The sequence below is a fragment of the Scyliorhinus torazame genome, chromosome 7, assembly GCF_047496885.1.
Source record: "Scyliorhinus torazame isolate Kashiwa2021f chromosome 7, sScyTor2.1, whole genome shotgun sequence".
NCBI lineage: Eukaryota > Metazoa > Chordata > Chondrichthyes > Carcharhiniformes > Scyliorhinidae > Scyliorhinus > Scyliorhinus torazame.
In genome coordinates this window covers 173,327,812-173,353,735 of record NC_092713.1, presented here as the reverse complement: position 1 = coordinate 173,353,735, position 25,924 = coordinate 173,327,812, and the positions used below count along the sequence as shown (strand labels likewise).

The 25,924-nt window shown below is 52.8% G+C and overlaps 1 protein-coding gene across 2 annotated transcripts in view; it reads left to right on the top strand.

Annotated features, from left to right (window-relative positions):
• Positions 1-25,924, top strand: part of tnr (tenascin R (restrictin, janusin)) — a 793,807-nt gene that overhangs the window by 66,957 nt on the left and 700,926 nt on the right. Inside the window, exon 2 of one of the 2 annotated variants that reach the window (XM_072511798.1) lies at positions 3,547-3,656. The gene's annotated coding sequence lies outside the window, so the exon portion shown is untranslated. Of the gene's footprint in view, positions 1-3,489; positions 3,657-25,924 lie in introns of those variants that run through there. The other variant, XM_072511799.1, reaches the window with a different exon arrangement.

Here is a 25,924-nt window from a genome sequence, read left to right as displayed (position 1 = left end):
ATATTGTCCAGCGATGCCCTGTGTTTGGGATATTGTCCATCGATGCCTTGTGTTTCGAATATTGACCACCGATGTCCCTGTGATTGGGATATTGTCCAGCGGTGTCCCTGTGTTTGGGATATTGTCCAGCGATGTCCCTGTGATTGGGATATTGTCCCACCATGTCCCTGTGATTGGGATATTGTCCAGCGATGCCCCTGTGTTTTTCTGGATATTGACCCGTGATGTCCCTGTGATTGGGATATTGTCCTGTGATGTCCCTGTGATTGGGATATTGTCCCACCATGTCCCTGTGATTGGGATATTGTCCAGCGATGTCCCTGTATTTTTCTGGATATTGACCCGTGATGTCCCTGTGATTGGGATATTGTCCAGTGATGTCCCTGTGATTGGGATATTGTCCAGTGATGTCCCTGTGATTGAGATATTGTCCAGCGATGTCCCTGTGATTGGGATATTGTCCAGCGATGTCCCTGTGTTTGGGATATTTTCCAGCGATGTCCCTGTGTTTGGGATATTGATCAGCGATGTCGAATGTCTGGGATATTGACCAGCGATGCCCTGTGTTTGGGATATTGTCCAGCAATGCCCTGTGTTTTGGATATTGACCACCCATGTCCCTATGTTTGGGATATTGTCCAGCAATGTCCCTTTGTCTGGGATTTTGACCAGCGATGCCCCGTGTTTGGGATATTGTCCAGCAAAGCCCTGTGTTTGGGATATTGACCACCGATGTCCCTATGTTTGGGATATTGACCACCAATGCCCCTTGTTTGCTATATTGTCCAGCGATGTCCCTGTGTTTGGGATATTGTCCAGCAATGCCGTGTGTTTGGGATATTGTCCATCGATGCCTTGTGTTTGGGATATTGACCACCGATGTCCCTGTTTTGGGATATTGACCAGGTATGCCCTGTGTTTGGCATATTGTCCAGCAATGCCTTGTGTTTAGGATATTGACCACTGAAGTCCCTGTGATTCGGATATTGTCTAGCGATGTCCATGTGATTGGGATATTGTCCAGCGATGTCCCTGTGATTCGGATATTGTCCAGCGATGTCCCTGTGATTCGGATATAGTCCAGCGATGTCCCTGTGTTTTTCTGGATATTTTCCAGCGATGTCCCTGTGTTTTTCTGGATATTTTCCAGTGATGTCCCTGTGTTTGGGATATTGATCAGCGATGTCCGAATGTCTGGGATATTGACCAGCGATGCCCTGTGTTTGGGATATTGTCCAGCAGTGCCCTGTGTTTGGGATATTGACCACCCATGTCCCTATGTTTGGAATATTGTCCAGCAATGTCCCTTTGTCTGGGATTTTGACCAGCGATGCCCTGTGTTTGGGATATTGTCCAGCAAAGCCCTGTGTTTGGGATATTGACCACCGATGTCCCTATGTTTGGGATATTGACCACCGATGCCCCTTGTTTGCTATATTGTCCAGCGATGTCCCTGTGTTTGGGATATTGTCCAGCGATGTCCCTATGTTCTTTTCTATATTGACCAGTGATGTCCCTGTGATTGGGATATTGTCCAGTGATGTCCCTGTGATTGGGATATTGTCCAGCGATGTCCCTGTGGTTGGGATATTGTCCAGCAATGTCCCTGTGTTTGGGATATTGATCAGCGATGTCCCTACGTCTGGGATATTGACCAGCGATGCCCTGTGTTTGGGATATTGTCAAGCAATACCCTCTGTTTGGGAAATTTACCTCCGATGTCCCTATGTTTTGGATATTGACCAGCGATGCCCTGTGTTTGGGATATTAATCAGCAATGTCCCTTTGTCTGGGATATTGACCAGCGATGCCCTGTGTTTGGGATATTGTCCAGCAATGCCCTGTGTTTGGGATATTGACCACCGATGTCCCTATGTTTGGGATATTGACCAGCGATGCCCTGTGTTTGGGATATTGTCCATCGATGCCTTGTGTTTGGGATATTGACCACCGATGTCCCTGTTTTGGGATATTGACCAGGGATGCCCTGTGTTTGGGATATTGTCCAGCGATGCCTTGTGTTTGGGATATTGACCACCGATGTCCCTGTGATTGGGATATTGTCCAGCGATGTCCATGTGATTCGGATATTGTCCAGCGATGTCCCTGTGATTCGGATAGTGTCCAGCGATGTCCCTGTGTTTTTCTGGATATTTTCCAGCGATGTCCCTGTGTTTTTCTGGATATTTTCCAGCGATGTCCCTGTGTTTTTCTGGATATTTTCCAGTGATGTCCCTGTGTTTGGGATATTGTCCAGCGATGCACTGTGTTTGGGATATTGACCAGCGATGCCCTGTGATTGGGATATGTCCAGCGATGTCCCTGTTATTGGGATATTGTCCAGAGATGTCCCTGTGTTTGGGATATTGTCCAGCGATGTCCCTGTTATTGGGATATTGTCCAGAGATATCTCTGTGATTGGGATATTGTCCAGCGATGTCCCTTTGATTTTCTGGATAGTGACCAGTGATGTCCCTGTGATTGGGATATTGTCCAGTGATGTCCCTGTGATTGGGATATTGTCCAGTGATGTCCCTGTGATTGGGATATTGTCCAGCGATGTCCCTGTGATTGGGATATTGTCCAGCGATGTCCCTATGTTCTTTTCTATATTGACCAGTGATGTCCCTGTGATTGGGATATTGTCAAGTGATGTCCCTGTGATTGGGATATTGTCCAGCGATGTCCCTGTGGTTGGGATATTGTCCAGCAATGTCCCTGTGGTTGGGATATTGTCCAGCAATGTCCCTGTTTTGGGATATTGTCCAGCGATGTCCCTGTGTTTGGGATATTGACCAGCGATGTCCCTGTGTTTGGGATATTGTCCAGCGATGTCCCTGTGTTTGGGATATTGTCCAGCGATGTCCCTGTGTTTGGGATATTGATCAGCGATGTCCCTACGTCTGGGATATTGACCAGCGATGCCCTCTGTTTGGGATATTGTCCAGCAATACCCTGTGTTTGGGATATTGACCTTCGATGTCCCTATGTTTTGGATATTGAGCAGCGATGCCCTGTGTTTGGGATATTGATCAGCAATGTCCCTTTGTCTGGGATATTGACCAGCGATGCCCTGTGTTTGGGATATTGTCCAGCAATGCCCTGTGTTTGGGATATTGACCATCGATGTCCCTATGTTTGGGATATTGTCCAGTGATGCCCTGTGTTTGGGATATTGTCCATCGATGCCTTGTGTTTGGGATATTGACCACCGATGTCCCTGTGATTGGGATATTGTCCAGCGATGTCCCTGTGTTTGGGATATGTCCAGCGATGCCTTTGTTTGGGATATTGACCACCGATGTCCCTGTGTTTGGGATATTGACCAGGGATGCCCTGACTTTAAGCTTTACAGCTGACCATGTGTGAATGAAATAAATGCAGGAATTTCTGGAGACACTGCAGATTGTGAATTCGTGGCAGTGGAGAGACTGCAGCTGCAGAGCTGTGTATGAATCGACTGTGTGGATTATCACAGAGAGGCTAGGAATAAGAATACTTAAATTCTCGATCCAACCAGCTCTATATCCTTTTCCTCTCAATTAGGAAAGGACAGAGCTGTCATTCGGTTGCAGTGGAGCAAGAGAAAGAGAGTGAAACCGAGGTCTCTGAACAACTAGCATCCCCTATCTGCGGTGTACCAGCTGCTGAATAAGGTAAGCTTTCACATCTCTGTTTAATCAGCCACTTAGCTTGTGTGCCAACATGACTGCCTGATATTACCAGGCCATTTCTCTGTCTTCCTACATTCTGCAAAAGCTTCTGATGTTAAGTAGCTTTATTCTGTCCAGATGCCTCAGTTAAAATTATGTATTTTTATTTATACTGTCAAAGGTCAGCCTTCTGTGTTTGTGCAAGCTCTATCCTCACCCTTCCTTCTTGCTTAATTTATCTCCCGCTCTCCTCTGATCTCCTCCCTCTCTCACTTCCTCAGTCTTTCTCCCCTCTGCAGCCCCCTCCACTCATCACCCTTTTCCTTCACTTCCCTCCATCTCTCCTCTGTATCACTGCACCTCTCCATCACCCTGATGCCCCTGACCCTTCCTCTGGGCTCCATTGTAAATGATGAGGTGATAAATTAGTCAAAAGGAAGTCTCAGTGATTATGGGGAAGATTTAATAACCAAAACCAGGATATTTTGTGGAGGCAACGAGTGTGGCTCACATACCAGAGAAATGCTTTGCATTTGTCTTCACGATGCTGTGTGGCAGGAGATTGGGTAGGCTAAAAATAAAGGGGGATGTACTTATCGGCTGGCAGAGCTCAACATTAAAAGTTAACTCTATCTGCATTCTGGGATGCTGAGGGAGGTTCTCTACGAGGGTAGGTGACGCTCCCAGAATTGGGACCGCCACCATGGGTACGGTAAGGATGTAAATCCACCCCCAGCATGAACAAAAACCCTCACCCCTAATTTGCTATGGTAACTTGCACTTTTACAGGCATGTTGTTTTCCAGAGCTACAACTAGCGATGGTAGAGGAGTTCAGGCCACATAAGAGCACCCATGACCTTGCTAAATGCCTGCTCTGAATTCCTGTGTTCTTAAACTTTCCGACACAGATGGCCAGCAATCTGTCCTGTGCTGACGCTTTAACTGTATAATGAACACCCCTTCGTTGTCGGCAGGTCCTGAAGTGGGAATTGAACACAGTTCACTGGTTGGGACAGTACCCAGTATGTCACAAGTGCTGGTTACCGAGGGAAGTGAGAATGGAAATTGTAGAGGCTCTTGTCTAAATGGCTCTTGTCAAATCTTCCTGAGTTAAGGGAGTGATGATGGGATTGCTAATGTTCTTCCCTTATTCACAAAATGAGAGGGATTCAGTTTCATGTTAGTGCTGGAGTCAAAACTAATCGACACAGACATGCTAAAAGGGAAATGTGTTTTGGCAACTTGATTGGGTTCTTTGATGAGGTAACAGGGAAGGTTGATGAGGTTAATGAGGGGAATACTGTGAACTTCCACAAATTAACCTCTCGGGGATCTGGAGAGCTGGGCATCGTTTAATCTCCTCACTACAGAAAACACAATGGTCTGGAGCGAGTGCAGATTTACTGACCAGATACAAAGGGCAAGAGTGAACTGCTTGTCAAGATCCAATGCTAATGAGTGACTTTCTGCACCAGTTCTAAGTGTGGTTGAGAGTCGACTATATATCCGTGTAGGCCCAGACTGGGTAAAGGAGGGCAGGGCCCATCTCATAAGGACCTTGATGAACCAAATGAAAATAGAAACGTGGAAAATAGGAGCAGGAGGAGGCCATTCGGCCCTTCGAACCTGCTCCACCATTCATCACCATCAGCACTGATCCAGCTATCCCCCTCCCTCCCATATCCTTTGATTCCCTTCACCCCAAGTGCTTCTTGAAAACAGAGTGTTTTGGCCGCAACTACTTTCTGTGGCAGTGAATTCCACAGGTTGACCACTTGCTGGGTGAAGACATTTCTCTTCAACTCTGCCCTATTCTCAGGCTGTGACCCCTGGTTCTGGACTCCCCCCCCCCCCCCCCCCACTATCGGGAACATCCTACTTTCATCTACCCTGCCCAGGTTTCCGTGAGATCGCTCCTCATTATTCTGAACTCCAGCGAATACAATCCGAACCAACTCGATCTCTCCTTACAGGCCAGATCCACCATCCCGGGAATCAGCCTGGTTAACCATTGCTGCATTCTCTCTGTGGCAAAAACATCCTTCCTCAGATGAGGAGGCCAAAATGCACACAATAGTCCAGGTGTGACCTCACCAAGGTGAAGTCTCATGGTTACTTGTAATGTTTAAATTCCAGATATTTCCAAACAGATTCTCAAATTGTCCATGCAAAGATTTAATCCAAATGCCGAGAATACTGTTCCAGCAAGAACATTGTAAAATTGCTATTCAGTGAAACAGGAGAGGGGCAGTCCGACAGGATTCAGGGGATTTGAAATAAATCATGTGGAATTGAGAAAATAAAACATTAAACTGAAGGTGGGTCAGGTCCCGAGGCAGTCCCAGCATATTGTCGACACAAAGGAGGAGATTGGATTGACACCAAGTTCCCAGATTGCGGATTTTTTAACACAAGCGGTGATGTATTGAAAATCGAAGAACCTGGCTAAAAGGATGCAAACTCATCACTTTCAGAGAACTAGAAATGATTCGATACTGCAGGTAAGGAAAGGAGGCGAGGTGAGGCTGCATTCAGGGAAAGTACATTAACCAAATGATTTCCTCCTGGAAGTAAGTGTTACTTCTGTTTAAATGCAGTTATTGTCACCCTACCTTGTATGATCTACTATCTGCAGCCCAGCCAATGACAGCTGGTAACTGGATCTCCACTCACTCACCCTGGGAACAGGATCACCACTCACTCACTCACCCGGGGAACTGGATCTCCAGCCACTAACCCTGGGAACAGGATCTCCACTCACCCACCCTGGGAACTCTATCTCCAGTCACTCGCTCACTCTGGAAACTGGATCTCCAGTCACTCACACAGCCTGGGAACTGGATCTCCAGTCACTCGCTCACTCTGGAAACTGGATCTCCAGTCACTCACACAGCCTGGGAACTGGATCTCCAGTCACTCACTCACCCCAGGAACTGTATCTCCATTCACTCACACAGCCTGGGAACTGGATCTCCAGTCACTCACTCACCCCAGGAACTGGATCTCCAGTCACTAACTCACCCTGGGAACTGGATCTCCAGCCACTCACTCACCCTGGGAACTGGATCTCCAGCCACTCACTCACCCGGGAACTGGATCTCCAGTCACTCACTCATCCTGGGATATGGATCTCCAGCCACTCACTCACCCTGGAAACTGGATCTCCAGTCTCTCACTCGCCCTGGGAACTGGATCTCCATCCCTCACTCGCCCTGGGAACTGGATCACCAGTCACTCACTTACCCTGGGATCTGGATCTCCAGTCACCCATGTACCCCGGGAACTGGATCTCCATCCACGCACTCACCCGGGAACTGGATCTCCAGTCACTCATCCAACCTGGGAACTGGATCTCCAGTCACTCACTTAACCCTGGGAACGGGATCTCCAGTCACTCACTCACCCTGGGAACTGGATCTCCAGTCACTCACTCACCCTGGGAACTGGATCTCCAGTCACCCACCCACCCTGGGAACTGGATCTCCAGTCACCCACCCATCCTGGGAACTGGATCTCCAGTCACCCACCCACCCTGGGAACTGGATCTCCATCCACTCACTCACCCTGGGAACTGGATCTCCAGTCACTCATCCAACCTGGGAACTGGATCTCCAGTCACCCACTTAACCCTGGGAACGGGATCTCCAGTCACTCACTCACCCTGGGAACTGGATCTCCAGTCACTCGCTCACCCTGGGAACTTGATCTCCAGTCACTCACCCACCCTGGGAACTGGATCTCCAGCCACTCACTCACACTTGGAACTGGATCTCCAGTCACTCACTCACCCTGGGAACTGGATCTCCAGCCACTCACTCACTCTGGGAACTGGATCTCCAGTCACTCACCCACCCTGGGAACTGGATCTCCAGCCACTCACTCTCCCTGGGAACTGGATCTCCAGTCACTCACTCACCCTGGGAACTGGATCTCCAGCCACTCACTCACACTTGGAACTGGATCTCCAGTCACTCACTCACCCTGGGAACTGGATCTCCAGCCACTCACTCACTCTGGGAACTGGATCTCCAGTCACTCACCCACCCTGGGAACTGGATCTCCAGCCACTCACTCACACTTGGAACTGGATCTCCAGTCACTCACTCGCCCTGGGAACTGGATCTCCAGTCACTCACTCGCCCTGGGAACTGGATCTCCAGCCACTCACTCACTCTGGGAACTGGATCTCCAGTCACTCACTCACACTTGGAACTGGATCTCCAGTCACTCACCCACCCTGGGAACTGGATCTCCAGCCACTCACTTACCCAGGGAACTGGATCTCCAGTCACTCACTCACCCTGGGAACTGGATCTCCAGTCACTCACTCACTCGAGAGCTAGGTCTCCAGTCACACAACCACCACGGGAACTGGATCTGAAGTCACTCACATATTCTGGGAACTGGATCTCCAGTCACTCAACCACCCTGGGAACCGGATCTCCCGTCACACACTCACCCTGGGATCTGGATCTCCAGTCACTCACCCAACCTGGGAACTGGATCTCCAGTCACTCAACCACCCTGGGAACCGGATCTCCCGTCACACACTTACCCTGGGATCTGGATCTCCAGTTACTCACCCTCCCCGGGAACTGGCTCTCCAGTCTCTCAACCACCCTGGGAACTGGATCTCCAGTCACTCATTTACCCGGGAACTGGATCTCCAGTCACACACTCACTCTTCGAACCGGATCTCCAGATACTCACCCACCCTGGGAACTGGATCTCCAGTCACTCAATCACTCACCCTGGGAACTGGATCTCCAGTCACTCACTCACCCTGGGAACTGGATCTCCAGTCACTCACTCACTCACCCTGGGAACTGGATCTCCAGTCACTCACTCACACTGGAAACTGGATCTCCAGTCACTCACTCACCCTGGGAACTGGATCTCCAGTCACTCACTCACCCTGGGAACTGGATCTCCAGTCACTCACTCACACTGGGAACTGGATCTCCAGCCACTCACTCACCCTGGAAACTGGATCTCCAGTCACTCTCCCACCCTGGGAACTGGATCTCCAGTCACTCACCCTGGGAACTGGATTTCCAGTCACTCACTTACCCTGGGATCTGGATCTCCAGTCACCCATGTACCCCGGGAACTGGATCTCCATCCACTCACTCACCCTGGGAACTGGATCTCCAGTCACTCATCCAACCTGGGAACTGGATCTCCAGTCACTCACTCACCCTGGAAACTGGATCTCCAGTCACTCACTCACCCTGGGATCTGGATCTCCATCCCTCACTCGCCCTGGGAACTGGATCTCCAGTCACTCACTCACCCTGGGATCTGGATCTCCATCCCTCACTCGCCCTGCGAACTGGATCACCAGTCACTCACTCGCCCTGGGAACTGGATCTCCAGTCGCTCACTCACCCTGGGAACGGGATCTCCAGTCACTCACCCACCCTCAAACAGGATCTCCAACCACTCACTCACCATGAAACTGGATCTGAGGTCTCTCGCTTACCCTGGGAACTGGATCTCCGGTCACTCACTCACCCGGGAACTGGATCTCCAGTAACTCACTCACATTTGGAACTGGATCTCCAGCCACTCACTCACCCTGGGAACTGGATCTCCAGTCACCCACCCACCCTGGGAACTGGATCTCCAGTCACTCACCCACCCTGGGAACTGGATCGCCAGTCACTCACCCACCCTGGGAACTGGATCTCCAGTCACTCACCCACCCTGGGAACTGGATCTCCAGTCACCCACCCACCCTAGGATCTGGATCTCCAGTCACTCACTCACCCTGGGAACTGGATCGCCAGTCACTCACCCACCCTGGGAACTGGATCTCCAGTCACTCACCCACCCTGGGAACTGGATCTCCAGTCACTCACCCACCCTGGGAACTGGATCTCCAGCCACTCACTCACCCTGGGAACTGGATCTCCAGTCACTCACTCACCCTGGGAACTGGATATCCAGCCACTCACTCACCCTGGGAACTGGATCTCCAGTCACTCACCCACCCTGGGAACTGGATCTCCAGCCACTCACTCACACTTGGAACTGGATCTCCAGCCACTCACTCACCCTGGGAACTGGATCTCCAGCCACTCACTCACCCTGGGAACTGGATCTCCAGCCACTCACTCACACTGGGAACTGGATCTCCAGTCACCCACTCACCCTGGGAACTGGATCTACAGTCACCCACCCACCCTGGGAACTGGATCTCCATCCACTCACTCACCCTGGGAACTGGATCTCCAGTCACCCACTTAACCCTGGGAACAGGATCTCCAGTCACTCACTCACCCTGGGAACTGGATCTCCAGTCACTCGCTCACCCTGGGAACTGGATCTCCAGTCACCCACCCACCCTGGGAACTGGATCTCCAGTCACTCACCCACCCTGGGAACTGGATCTCCAGCCACTCACTCACACTTGGAACTGGATCTCCAGTCACTCACCCACCCTGGGAACTGGATCTCCAGCCACTCACTCACTCTGGGAACTGGATCTCCAGTCACTCACCCACCCTGGGAACTGGATCTCCAGCCACTCACTCACACTTGGAACTGGATCTCCAGTCACTCACCCACCCTGGGAACTGGATCTCCAGCCACTCACTCACCCTGGGAACTGGATCTCCAGCCACTCACTTACCCAGGGAACTGGATCTCCAGTCACTCACTCACTCGAGAGCTAGGTCTCCAGTCACACAACCACCACGGGAACTGGATCTGAAGTCACTCACATATTCTGGGAACTGGATCTCCAGTCACTCACTCACACTGGGAACCGGATCTCCCGTCACACACTCACCCTGGGATCTGGATCTCCAGTCACTCACCCAACCTGGGAACTGGATCTCCAGTCACTCAACCACCCTGGGAACCGGATCTCCCGTCACACACTTACCCTGGGAACTGGATCTCCAGTCACTCATTTACCCGGGAACTGGATCTCCAGTCACACACTCACTCTTCGAACCAGATCTCCAGATACTCACCCACCCTGGGAACTGGATCTCCAGTCACTCAATCACTCACCCTGGGAACTGGATCTCCAGTCACTCACTCACCCTGGGAACTGGATCTCCAGTCACTCACTCACTCACCCTGGGAACTGGATCACCAGCCACTCACTCACTCTGGGAACTGGATCTCCAGTCACTCACTCACCCTGTGAACTGGATCTCCAGTCACTCACTCACACTGGAAACTGGATCTCCAGTCACTCACTCACCCTGGGAACTGGATCTCCAGCCACTCACTCACCCTGGAAACTGGATCTCCAGTCACTCACTCACACTGGGAACTGGATCTCCAGCCACTCACTCACCCTGGAAACTGGATCTCCAGTCACTCACCCTGGGAACTGGATCTCCAGTCACTCACTTACCCTGGGATCTGGATATCCAGTCACCCATGTACCCCGGGAACTGGATCTCCATCCACTCACTCACCCTGGGAACTGGATCTCCAGTCACTCATCCAACCTGGGAACTGGATCTCCAGTCACTCACTCACCCTGGGATCTGGATCTCCATCCCTCACTCGCCCTGGGAACTGGATCTCCAGTCACTCACTCACCCTGGGATCTGGATCTCCATACCTCACTCGCCCTGGGAACTGGATCACCAGTCACTCACTCGCCCTGGGAACTGGATCTCCAGTCGCTCACTCACCCTGGGAACGGGATCTCCAGTCACTCACTCACACTGGGAACTGGATCTCCAGTCACTCACTCACCCTGGGAACTGGATCTCCAGTCACTCACTCACACTGGGAACTGGATCTCCAGCCACTCACTCACCCTGGAAACTGGATCTCCAGTCACTCACCCTGGGAACTGGATCTCCAGTCACTCACTTACCCTGGGATCTGGATATCCAGTCACCCATGTACCCCGGGAACTGGATCTCCATCCACTCACTCACCCTGGGAACTGGATCTCCAGTCACTCATCCAACCTGGGAACTGGATCTCCAGTCACTCACTCACCCTGGGATCTGGATCTCCATCCCTCACTCGCCCTGGGAACTGGATCTCCAGTCACTCACTCACCCTGGGATCTGGATCTCCATCCCTCACTCGCCCTGGGAACTGGATCACCAGTCACTCACTCGCCCTGGGAACTGGATCTCCAGTCACCCACCCACCCTGGGAACTGGATCTCCAGTCACTCACCCACCCTGGGAACTGGATCGCCAGTCACTCACCCACCCTGGGAACTGGATCTCCAGTCACTCACCCACCCTGGGAACTGGATCTCCAGTCACCCACCCACCCTAGGATCTGGATCTCCAGTCACTCACTCACCCTGGGAACTGGATCGCCAGTCACTCACCCACCCTGGGAACTGGATCTCCAGTCACTCACCCACCCTGGGAACTGGATCTCCAGTCACTCACCCACCCTGGGAACTGGATCTCCAGCCACTCACTCACACTTGGAACTGGATCTCCAGTCACTCACCCACCCTGGGAACTGGATCTCCAGCCACTCACTCACCCTGGGAACTGGATCTCCAGCCACTCACTCACCCTGGGAACTGGATCTCCAGTCACTCACCCACCCTGGGAACTGGATCTCCAGCCACTCACTCACCCTGGGAACTGGATCTCCAGCCACTCACTCACCCTGGGAACTGGATCTCCAGTCACTCACCCACCCTGGGAACTGGATCTCCAGCCACTCACTCACACTTGGAACTGGATCTCCAGCCACTCACTCACCCTGGGAACTGGATCTCCAGCCACTCACTTACCCAGGGAACTGGATCTCCAGCCACTCACTCACTCGCGAGCTAGGTCTCCAGTCACACAACCACCACGGGAACTGGATCTGAAGTCACTCACATATTCTGGGAACTGGATCTCCAGTCACTCACTCACACAGGGAACTGGATCTCCAACCACTCAACCACCCTGGGAACCGGATCTCCCGTCACACACTTACCCTGGGAACCGGATCTCCCGTCACACACTTACCCTGGGAACTGGATCTCCAGTCACTGTCTCACTCTGGACACTTCATATCCAGTTACTCACCCTCCCCGGGAACTGGCTCTCCAGTCACTCAACCACCCTGGGAACTGGATCTCCAGTCACTGTCTCACTCTGGACACTTCATATCCAGTTACTCACCCTCCCCGGGAACTGGCTCTCCAGTCTCTCAACCACCCTGGGAACTGGATCTCCAGTCACTCATTTACCCGGGAACTGGATCTCCAGTCACACACTCACTCTTCGAACCGGATCTCCAGATACTCACCCACCCTGGGAACTGGATCTCCAGTCACTCAATCACTCACCCTGGGAACTGGATCTCCAGTCACTCACTCACCCTGGGAACTGGATCTCCAGTCACTCACTCACCCTGGGAACTGGATCTCCAGTCACTCACTCACTCACCCTGGGAACTGGATCTCCAGTCACTCACTCACCCTGGGAACTGGATCTCTAGTCACTCACTCACACTGGGAACTGGATCTCCAGCCACTCACTCACCCTGGAAACTGGATCTCCAGTCCCTCACTCACCCTGGGAACTGGATCTCCAGTCACTCACCCTGGGAACTGGATCTCCAGCCACTCACTCACCCTGGGAACTGGATCTCCAGTCACTCACTTACCCTGGGACCTGGATCTCCAGTCACTCACTTACCCTGGGATCTGGATCTCCAGTCACCCATGTACCCCGGGAACTGGATCTCCATCCACTCACTCACCCTGGGAACTGGATCTCCAGTCACTCATCCAACCTGGGAACTGGATCTCCAGTCACTCACTTAACCCTGGGAACGGGATCTCCAGTCACTCATCCAACCTGGGAACTGGATCTCCAGTCACTCACTTAACCCTGGGAACGGGATCTCCAGTCACTCACCCACCCTCAAACAGGATCTCCAACCACTCACTCACCATGAAACTGGATCTGAGGTCTCTCACTTACCCTGGGAACTCGATCTCCGGTCACTCACTCACCCTGGGAACTGGATCTCCAGCCACTCACTCACCCTGGGAACTGGATCTCCAGTCACCCACCCACCCTGGGAACTGGATCTCCAGTCACTCACTCACCCTGGGAACTGGATCTCCAGTCACTCAACCACCCTGGGAACTGGATCTGAAGCCACTCACTTATTCTGGGAACTGGATCTCCAGTCACTCACTCGCCCTGGGAACCGGATCTCCTGTCACACACTCATCCTGGGATCTGGATCTCCAGTCACTCACCCAACCTGGGAACTGGATCTCCAGTCACTCAACCACCCTGGGAACCGGATCTCCCGTCACACACTTACCCTGGGAACCGGATCTCCCGTCACACACTTACCCTGGGAACTGGACCTCCAGTCACTGTCTCACTCTGGACACTTCATATCCAGTCACTCACCCTCCCCGGGAACTGGCTCTCCAGTCACTCAACCACCCTGGGAACTGGATCTCCAGTCACTCATTTACCCGGGAACTGGATCTCCAGTCACACACTCACTCTGCGAACCGGATCTCCAGATACTCACCCACCCTGGGAACTGGATCTCCAGTCACCCAATCACTCACCCTGGGAACTGGATCTCCAGTCACTCAATCACTCACCCTGGGAACTGGATCTCCAGTCACTCACTCACCCTGGGAACTGGATCTCCAGTCACTCACTCACCCTGGGAACTGGATCTCCAGTCACTCACTCACTCACCCTGGGAACTGGATCTCCAGTCACTCATTCACCCTGGGAACTGGGTCTCCAGTTCCTCTCCCACCCTGGGAACTGGATCTCCAGTCACTCACACTGGGAACTGGATCTCCATTAACTCACTTATCCTGGGAACTGGATCTCCAGTCACTCACTCACCCTGGGAACTGGATCTCCCGTCACTCACTCACCCTGGGAACTGGATCTCCAGTCACTCATTCACTCTGGGAACTGGATCTCCAGTCACTCACTCACCCGGGAACTGGATCTCCAGCCACTCACTCACACAGGGAACTGGACCTCCAGTCACTCACTCACCCCGGGAACTGGATCTCCAGTCTCTCACTCACCCTGGGAACTGGATCTCCCGTCACTCACTCACACAGGGAACTGGATCTCCAGTCACTCATTCACTCTGGGAACTGGATCTCCCGTCACTCACTCACCCCGGGAACTGGATCTCCAGTCTCTCACTCACCCCGGGAACTGGATATCCAGTCACTCACTCACCCTGGGAACTGGATCCCCAGCCACTCAAACAACCTGGGAACTTGATCTCCAGCTACTCACTCACCCTGCGAACTGGATCTCCAGCCATTCACTCACCCCGGGAACTGGATCTCCCATCACTCAACCACCCTGGGAACTGGAACCCCAGCCACTCGCTCACAATGGGAACTGGATCTCCAGTCACTCACTCACCCTGGGAACTGGATCTCCAGTCACTCACTCATCCTGGAAACTGGATCTCCAGTCACTCACTCACCCTGGGAACTGTATCTCCAGTCACTCACTCATCCTGGAAACTGGATCTCCTGTCACTTACGTACCCTGGGAACTGGATCTCCAGTCACTCACTCACCCTGGGAACTGGATCTCCAGTCACTCACACACCCTGGGAACTGGATCTCCAGTCACTCACTCACCCTGGAAACTGGATCTCCAGTCTCTCACTCACTCTGGGAACTGGATCTCCAGTCTCTCTCCCACCCTGGGACCTGGATCTCCAGCCACTCACTCACCCTGGAAACTGGATCTCCAGTCTCTCACTCGCCCTGGGAACTGGATCTCCAGTCACTCACTTACCCTGGGAACTGGATCTCCAGTCACACATGTACCCTGGGAACTGGATCTCCAGTCACTCACTTAACCCTGGGAACGGGATCTCCAGTCACTCACCCACCCTCAAACAGGATCTTCAACCGCTCACTCACCATCAAACTGGATCTGAGGTCTCACACTTACCCTGGGAACTCGATCTCCGGTCACTCACTCACCCGGGAACTGGATCTCCAGCCACTCACTCACACAGGGAACTGGACCTCCAGTCACTCACTCACCCCGGGAACTGGATCTCCAGTCTCTCACTCACCCTGGGAACTGGATATCCAATCACTCACTCATCCAGGGAACTGGATCCCCAGCCACTCACACAACCTGGGAACTGGATCTCCAGCTACTCACTCACCCTGCGAACTGGATCTCAAGTCAATCACTCCCCCTGGGAACTGGACCGCCAGCCATTCACTCACCCCGGGAACTGGATCTCCCATCACTCAACCACCCTGGGAACTGGATCTCCAGCCACTCACTCACCCTGGGAACTGGATCTCCAGCCACTCACTCACACTTGGATCTGGATCTCCAGTCACTCACTCACCCTGGGAACTGGATTTCCAGCCACTCACTCACCCAGGAACTGGATCTCCAGCCACTCACTCACCCTGGAAACTGGATCTCCAGTCTCTCACTCGCCCTGGAAACTGGATCTCCAGTCACTCACTTACCCTGGGAACTCGATCTCCAGTCACTCACACAACCTGGGAACTGGATCTCCAGCTACTCACTCACCCTGCGAACTGGATCTCAAGTCACTCACTCCCCCTGGTAACTGGATCTCCAGCCATTCACACACACGGGGAACTGGATCGCCAGCCACTCACTCACTCACCCTGGGAACTGGATCTCCAGTCACTCACTCACTCACCCTGGGAACTGGATCTCCAGTCACTCACCCACCCTGGGAACTGGATCTCCAGTCACTCACTCACATTGGGAACTGGATCTCCATTAACTCACTTACCCTGGGAACTGGATCTCCAGTCACTCACTCACCCTGGGAACTGGATCTCCCGTCACTCACTCACACAGGGAACTGGATCTCCAGTCTCTCACTCACCCTGGGAACTGGATATCCAATCACTCACTCATCCAGGGAACTGGATCCCCAGCCACTCACACAACCTGGGAACTGGATCTCCAGCTACTCACTCACTCTGCAAACTGGATCTCCAGCCATTCACTCACCCCGGGAACTGGATCTCCCATCACTCAACCACCCTGGGAAGTGGATCTCCAGCCACTCACAATGGGAACTGGATCTCCAGTCACTCACTCACCCTGGGAACTGTATCTCCAGTCACTCACCCATCCTGGAAACTGGATCTCCAGTCACTCACTCACCCTGGGGACTGGATCTCCAGTCACTCACTCACTCACCCTGAGAACTGGATCTCCAGTCACTCACTCACTCACCATGGGAACTGGATCTCCAGTCACTCACTCACCCACCCTGGGAACTGGATCTCCAGTCACTCACTCACACTGGGAACTGGATCTCCATTAACTCACTTACCCTGGGAACTGGATCTCCCGTCACTCACTCACACAGGGAACTGGATCTCCAGTCACTCATTCACTCTGGAAACTGGATCTCCCGCACTCACTCACCCCGGGAACTGGATCTCCAGTCTCTCACTCACCCCGGGAACTGGATATCCAGTCACTCACTCATCCTGGGAAATGGATCCCCAGCCACTCACACAACCTGGGAACTGGATCTCCAGCTACTCACTCACCCTGGGACCTGGATCTCCAGCCATTCACTCACCCCGGGAACTGGATCTCCCATCACTCAACCACCCTGGGAACTGGATCTCCAGCCACTCACTCACCCTGGGAACTGTATCTCCAGTCACTCACTCACCCTGGGAACTGGATCTCCATTCTCTCACTCACCCTGGGAACTGGATCTCCAGTCACTCACTCATCCTGGAAACGTGATCTCCAGTCACTCACCCACCCTGGGAACTGGATCTCCAGTCACTCACTCACCCTGGGAACTGGATCTCCATTCTCTCACTCACCCTGGGAACTGGATCTCCAGTCACTCACTCATCCTGGAAACGTGATCTCCAGTCACTCACTCACCCTGGGAACTGGATCTCCAGTCACTCACCCACCCTGGGAACTGTATCTCCAGTCACTCACTCACCCTGGGAACTGGATCTCCCGTCACTCACTCGCACAAGGAACTGGATCTCCAGTCACTCACTCACCCTGGGAACTGGATCTCCCGTCACTCACTCACACAGGGAACTGGATCTCCAGTCACTCACTCACACTGGGAACTGGATCTCCAGTCACTCATTCACTCTGGAAACTGGATCTCCCGCACTCACTCACCCCGGGAACTGGATCTCCAGTCTCTCACTCACCCCGGGAACTGGATATCCAGTCACTCACTCATCCTGGGAACTGGATCCCCAGCCACTCACACAACCTGGGAACTGGATCTCCAGCTACTCACTCACCCTGCGAACTGGATCTCCAGCCATTCACTCACCCCGGGAACTGGATCTCCCATCACTCAACCACCCTGGGAACTGGATCTCCAGACACTCACTCACAATGGGAACTGGATCTCCAGTCACCCACTCACCCTGGGAACTGGATCTCCAGTCACTCACTCATCCTGGAAACGTGATCTCCAGTCACTCACTCACCCTGGGAACTGGATCTCCAGCCACTCACTCACCCTGGGAACTGGATCTCCAGCCACTCACCCAGGAACTGGATCTCCAGCCACTCACTCACCCTGGAAACTGGATTTCCAGTCTCTCACTCGCCCTGGGAACTGGATCTCCAGTCACTCACTTACCCTGGGAACTGGATCTCCAGTCAATCACGTACCCTGGGAACTGGATCTCCAGTCACTCACTCACCCTGGGACCTGGATCTCCAGCCACTCACTCACCCTGGAAACTGGATCTCCAGTCTCTCACTCGCCCTGGGAACTGGATCTCCAGTAACTCACTCACACTGGGAACTGGATCTCAAGTCCCTCACTTAACCCTGGGAACGGGATCTCCTGCCACTCACTCACCCTGGAAACTGGATCTCCAGTCCCTCACTCACCCTGGGAACTGGATCACCAGTCACTCACTTACCCTGGGATCTGGATCTCCATCCCTCACTCGCCCTGGGAACTGGATCTCCAGCCATTCACTCACCCCGGGAACTGGATCTCCCATCACTCAACCACCCTGGGAACTGGATCTCCAGCCACTCACAATGGGAACTGGATCTCCAGTCACTCACTCACCCTGGGAACTGTATCTCCAGTCACTCACCCATCCTGGAAACTGGATCTCCAGTCACTCACTCACCCTGGGGACTGGATCTCCAGTCACTCACTCACTCACCCTGAGAACTGGATCTCCAGTCACTCACTCACTCACCATGGGAACTGGATCTCCAGTCACTCACTCACCCACCCTGGGAACTGGATCTCCAGTCACTCACTCACACTGGGAACTGGATCTCCATTAACTCACTTACCCTGGGAACTGGATCTCCCGTCACTCACTCACACAGGGAACTGGATCTCCAGTCACTCATTCACTCTGGAAACTGGATCTCCCGCACTCACTCACCCCGGGAACTGGATCTCCAGTCACTCACTCACCCCGGGAACTGGATCTCCAGTCTCTCACTCACCCCGGGAACTGGATATCCAGTCACTCACTCATCCTGGGAAATGGATCCCCAGCCACTCACACAACCTGGGAACTGGATCTCCAGCTACTCACTCACCCTGCGAACTGGATCTCCAGCCATTGACTCACCCCGGGAACTGGATCTCCCATCACTCAACCACCCTGGGAACTGGATCTCCAGCCACTCACTCACAATGGGAACTGGATCTCCAGTCACTCACTCATCCTGGGAACTGGATCTCCAGTCACTCACTCACCCTGGGAACTGGATCTCCATTCTCTCACTCACCCTGGGAACTGGATCTCCAGTCACTCACTCATCCTGGAAACGTGATCTCCAGTCACTCACCCACCCTGGGAACTGGATCTCCAGTCACTCACTCACCCTGGGAACTGGATCTCCATTCTCTCACTCACCCTGGGAACTGGATCTCCAGTCACTCACTCATCCTGGAAACGTGATCTCCAGTCACTCACTCACCCTGGGAACTGGATCTCCAGTCACTCACCCACCCTGGGAACTGTATCTCCAGTCACTCACTCACCCTGGGAACTGGATCTCCCGTCACTCACTCACACAAGGAACTGGATCTCCAGTCACTCACTCACCCTGGGAACTGGATCTCCAGTCACTCACTCACCCTGGGAACTGGATCTCCCGTCACTCACTCACACAGGGAACTGGATCTCCAGTCACTCACTCACACTGGGAACTGGATCTCCAGTCACTCATTCACTCTGGAAACTGGATCTCCCGCACTCACTCACCCCGGGAACTGGATCTCCAGTCTCTCACTCACCCCGGGAACTGGATATCCAGTCACTCACTCATCCTGGGAACTGGATCCCCAGCCACTCACACAACCTGGGAACTGGATCTCCAGCTACTCACTCACCCTGCGAACTGGATCTCCAGCCATTCACTCACCCCGGGAACTGGATCTCCAGCTACTCACTCACCCTGCGAACTGGATCTCCAGTCACTCACTCACCCCGGGAACTGGATCTCCCATCACTCAACCACCCTGGGAACTGGATCTCCAGACACTCACTCACAATGGGAACTGGATCTCCAGTCACCCACTCACCCTGGGAACTGGATCTCCAGTCACTCACTCATCCTGGAAACGTGATCTCCAGTCACTCACTCACCCTGGGAACTGGATCTCCAGCCACTCACTCACCCTGGGAACTGGATCTCCAGCCACTCACTCACCCTGGAAACTGTATCTCCAGTCACTCACCCATCCTGGAAACTGGATCTCCTGTCACTCACTCACCCTGGGAACTGGATCTCCAGCCACTCACCCAGGAACAAAGAACAAAGAACAAAGAACAAAGAACAAAGAAATGTACAGCACAGGAACAGGCCCTTCGGCCCTCCAAGCCCGCGCCGACCATACTGCCCGACTAAACTACAATCTTCTACACTTCCTGGGTCCGTATCCTTCTATTCCCATCCTATTCATATATTTGTCAAGATGCCCCTTAAATGTCCCTATCGTCCCTGCTTCCACTACCTCCTCCGGTAGCGAGTTCCAGGCACCCACTACCCTCTGCGTAAAAAACTTGCCTCGTACATCTACTCTAAACCTTGCCCCTCTCACCTTAAACCTATGCCCCCTAGTAATTGACCCCTCTACCCTGGGGAAAAGCCTCTGACTATCCACTCTGTCTATGCCCCTCATAATTTTGTAGACCTCTATCAGGTCGCCCCTCAACCTCCTTCGTTCCAGAGAGAACAAACCGAGTTTATTCAATCGCTCCTCATAGCTTATGCCCTCCATACCAGGCAACATTCTGGTAAATCTCTTCTGCACCCTCTCTAAAGCCTCCACATCCTTCTGGTAGTGTGGCGACCAGAATTGAACACTATACTCCAAGTGTGGCCTAACTAAGGTCCTATACAGCTGCAACATGACTTGCCAATTCTTATACTCAATGCCCCGTCCAATGAAGGCAAGCATGCCGTATGCCTTCTTGACTACCTTCTCCACCTGTGTTGCCCCTTTCAATGACCTGTGGACCTGTACTCCTAGATCTCTTTGACTTTCAATACTCTTGAGGGTTCTACCATTTACTGTATATTCCCTACCTGCATTAGCCCTTCCAAAATGCATTACCTCACATTTGTCCGGATTAAACTCCATCTGCCATCTCTCCGCCCAAGTCTCCAGACAATCTAAATCCTGCTGTATCCTCAGACAGTCCTCATCGCTATCCGCAATTCCACCAACCTTTGTGTCGTCTGCAAACTTACTAATCAGACCAGTTACATTTTCCTCCAAATCATTTATATATACTACAAACAGCAAAGGTCCCAGCACTGATCCCTGTGGAACACCACTGGTCACAGCCCTCCAATTAGAAAAGCATCCCTCCATTGCTACCCTCTGCCTTCTATGGCCTAGCCAGTTCTGAATCCACCTTGCCAGCTCACCCCTGATCCCGTGTGACTTCACCTTTTGTACTAGTCTACCATGAGGGACCTTGTCAAAGGCCTTACTGAAGTCCATGTAGACAACATCCACTGCCCTACCTGCATCAATCATCTTAGTGACCTCCTCGAAAAACTCTATCAAGTTAGTGAGACACGACCTCCCCTTCACAAAACCGTGCTGCCTCTCACTAATACGTCCATTTGCTTCCAAATGGGAGTAGATCCTGTCTCGAAGAATTCTCTCCAGTAATTTCCCTACCACTGAAGTAAGGCTCACCGGCCTGTAGTTCCCGGGATTATCCTTGCTACCCTTCTTAAACAGAGGAACAACATTGGCTATTCTCCAGTCCTCCGGGACATCCCCTGAAGACAGCGAGGATCCAAAGATTTCTGTCAAGGCCTCAGCAATTTCCTCTCCAGCCTCCTTCAGTATTCTGGGGTAGATCCCATCAGGCCCTGGGGACTTATCTACCTTAATATTTTTTAAGACACCCAACACCTCGTCTTTTTGGATCACAATGTGACCCAGGCTATCTACACCCCCTTCTCCAGACTCAACATCTACCAATTCCTTCTCTTTGGTGAATACTGATGCAAAGTATTCATTTAGTACCTCGCCCATTTCCTCTGGCTCCACACATAGATTCCCTTGCCTATCCTTCAGTGGGCCAACCCTTTCCCTGGCTACCCTCTTGCTTTTTATGTATGTGTAAAAAGCCTTGGGATTTTCCTTAACCCTATTTGCCAATGACTTTTCATGACCCCTTCTAGCCCTCCTGACTCCTTGCTTAAGTTCCTTCCTACTTTCCTTATATGCCACACAGGCTTCGTCTGTTCCCAGCCTTTTAGCCCTGACAAATGCCTCCTTTTTCTTTTTGACGAGGCCTACAATATCACTCGTCATCCAAGGTTCCCGAAAATTGCCGTATTTATCTTTCTTCCTCACAGGAACATGCCTGTCCTGTATTCCCTTCAACTGACACTTGAAAGCCTCCCACATGTCAGATGTTGATTTGCCCTCAAACATCCGCCCCCAATCTATGTTCTTCAGTTCCCACCTAATATTGTCATAATTAGCCTTCCCCCAATTTAGCACATTCATCCTCGGACCACTCTTATCCTTGTCCACCAGTACTTTAAAACTTACTGAATTGTGGTCACTGTTACCGAAATGCTCCCCTACTGAAACATCTACCACCTGGCCGGGCTCATTCCCCAATACCAGGTCCAGTACCGCCCCTTCCCTAGTTGGACTGTCTACATATTGTTTTAAGAAGCCCTCCTGGATGCTCCTTACAAACTCCGCCCCGTCTAAGCCCCTGGCACTAAGTGAGTCCCAGTCAATATTGGGGAAGTTGAAGTCTCCCATCACCACAACCCTGTTGTTTTTACTCTTTTCCAAAATCTGTCTACCTATCTGCTCCTCTATCTCCCGCTGGCTGTTGGGAGGCCTGTAGTATACCCCCAACATTGTGACTGCACCCTTCTTATTCCTGATCTCTACCCATATAGCCTCACTGCCCTCTGAGGTGTCCTCTCGCAGTATAGCTGTGATATTCTCCCGAACAAGTAGCGCAACTCCGCCTCCCCTTTTACATCCCCCTCTATCCCGCCTGAAACATCTAAATCCTGGAACGTTTAGCTGCCAATCCTGCCCTTCCCTCAACCAGGTCTCTGTAATGGCAATAACATCATAGTTCCAAGTAGTAATCCAAGCTCTAAGTTCATCTGCCTTACCCGTAATGCTCCTTGCATTAAAACATAGGCACTTCAGGCCACCAGACCCGCTGTGTTCAGCAACTTTTCCCCGTCTGCTCTGCCTCAGAGCCACACTGTCCCTATTCCCTAGCTCTCCCTCAATGCTCTCACCTTCTGACCTATTGCTCCCGTACCCACCCCCCTGCCATACTAGTTTAAACCCTCCCGTGTGACACTAGCAAACCTCGCGGCCAGGATATTTATGCCTCTCCGGTTTAGATGCAACCCGTCCATCTTATACAGGTCACACCTGCCCCGGAACTGGATCTCCAGCCACTCACTCACCCTGGAAACTGGATTTCCAGTCTCTCACTCGCCCTGGGAACTGGATCTCCAGTCACTCACTTACCCTGGGAACTGGATCTCCAGTCAATCACGTACCCTGGGAACTGGATCTCCAGTCACTCACTCACACTGGGAACTGGATCTCCAGTCACTCACTCACCCTGGGAACTGGATCTCCAGTCACTCTCCCACCCTGGGACCTGGATCTCCAGCCACTCACTCACCCTGGAAACTGGATCTCCAGCCACTCACTCACCCTGGAAACTGGATTTCCAGTCTCTCACTCGCCCTGGGAACTGGATCTCCAGTCACTCTCCCACCCTGGGACCTGGATCTCCAGCCACTCACTCACCCTGGAAACTGGATTTCCAGTCTCTCACTCGCCCTGGGAACTGGATCTCCAGTCACTCACTTACCCTGGGAACTGGATCTCCAGTCAATCACGTACCCTGGGAACTGGATCTCCAGTCTCTCACTCGCCCTGGGAACTGGATCTCCAGTAACTCACTCACACTGGGAACTGGATCTCAAGTCCCTCACTTAACCCTGGGAACGGGATCTCCTGCCACTCACTCACCCTGGAAACTGGATCTCCAGTCCCTCACTCACCCTGGGAACTGGATCACCAGTCACTCACTTACCCTGGGATCTGGATCTCCATCCCTCACTCGCCCTGGGAACTGGATCACCAGTCACTCACTTACCCTGGGATCTGGATCTCCAGTCACCCATGTACCCCGGGAACTGGATCTCCATCCACTCACTCACCCTGGGAACTGGATCTCCAGTCACTCATCCAACCTGGGAACTGGATCTCCAGTCACTCACTTAACCCTGGGAACGGGATCTCCAGTCACTCACCCACCCTCAAACAGGATCTCCAACCGCTCACTCACCATGAAACTGGATCTGAGGTCTCTCACTCACCCTGGTATCTGGATCTCCGGTCACTCACCCACCCTGGGAACTGGATCTCCAGTCACTCATCCAACCTGGGAACTGGATCTCCAGCCACTCACTCACACTGAGAACTGGATCTCCAGTCACTCACTCACCCTGGGAACTGGATCTCCAGTCACTCACTCACCCTTGGAACTGGATCTCCAGTCACTCACTCACCCTGGGAACTGGATCTCCAGTCACTCACTCACCCTTGGAACTGGATCTCCAGTCACTCACTCACCCTGGGAACTGGATCTCCAGCCACTCACTCACCCTGGGAACTGGATCTCCAGTCACTCACTTACCCTGGGATCTGGATCTCCATCCCTCACTCGCCCTGGGAACTGGATCACCAGTCACTCACTTACCCTGGTATCTGGATCTCCAGTCACCCATGTACTCCAGGAACTGGATCTCCATCCACTCACTCACCCTGGGAACTGGATCTCCAGTCACTCTCCCACCCTGGGAACTGGATCTCCAGTCACTCACCCTGGGAACTGGATCTCCAGCCACTCACTCACCCTGGGAACTGGATCTCCAGTCACTCACTCACCCTGGGATCTGGATCTCCATCCCTCACTCGCCCTGGGAACTGGATCTCCAGTCACCCATGTACCCCGGGAACTGGATCTCCATCCACTCACTCACCCTGGGAACTGGATCTCCAGTCACTCATCCAACCTGGGAACTGGATCTCCAGTCACTCACTTAACCCTGGGAACGGGATCTCCAGTCACTCACCCACCCTCAAACAGGATCTCCAACCACTCACTCACCATCAAACTGGATCTGAGGTCTCTCACTTACCCTGGGAACTCGATCTCCGGTCACTCACTCACCCGGGAACTGGATCTCCAGGAACTCACTCACACTTGGAACTGGATCTCCAGCCACTCACTCACCCTGGGAACTGGATCTCCAGTCACCCACCCACCCTTGGAACTGGATCTCCAGTCACTCACTCACCCTGGGAACTGGATCTCCAGTCACCCACCCACCCTAGGATCTGGATCTCCAGTCACTCACCCACCCTGGGAACTGGATCACCAGTCACTCACCCACCCTGGGAACTGGATCTCCAGTCACTCACCCACCCTGGGAACTGGATCTCCAGCCACTCACTCACACTTGGAACTGGATCTCCAGTCACCCACCCACCCTAGGATCTGGATCTCCAGTCACTCACCCACCCTGGGAACTGGATCTCCAGTCACTCACCCACCCTGGGAACTGGATCTCCAGCCACTCACTCACGCCTGGAACTGGATCTCCAGTCACTCACCCACCCTGGGAACTGGATCTCCAGCCACTCACCCACCCTGGGAACTGGATCTCCAGCCACTCACTCACCCTGGGAACTGGATCTCCAGTCACTCACTCACCCTGGGATCTGG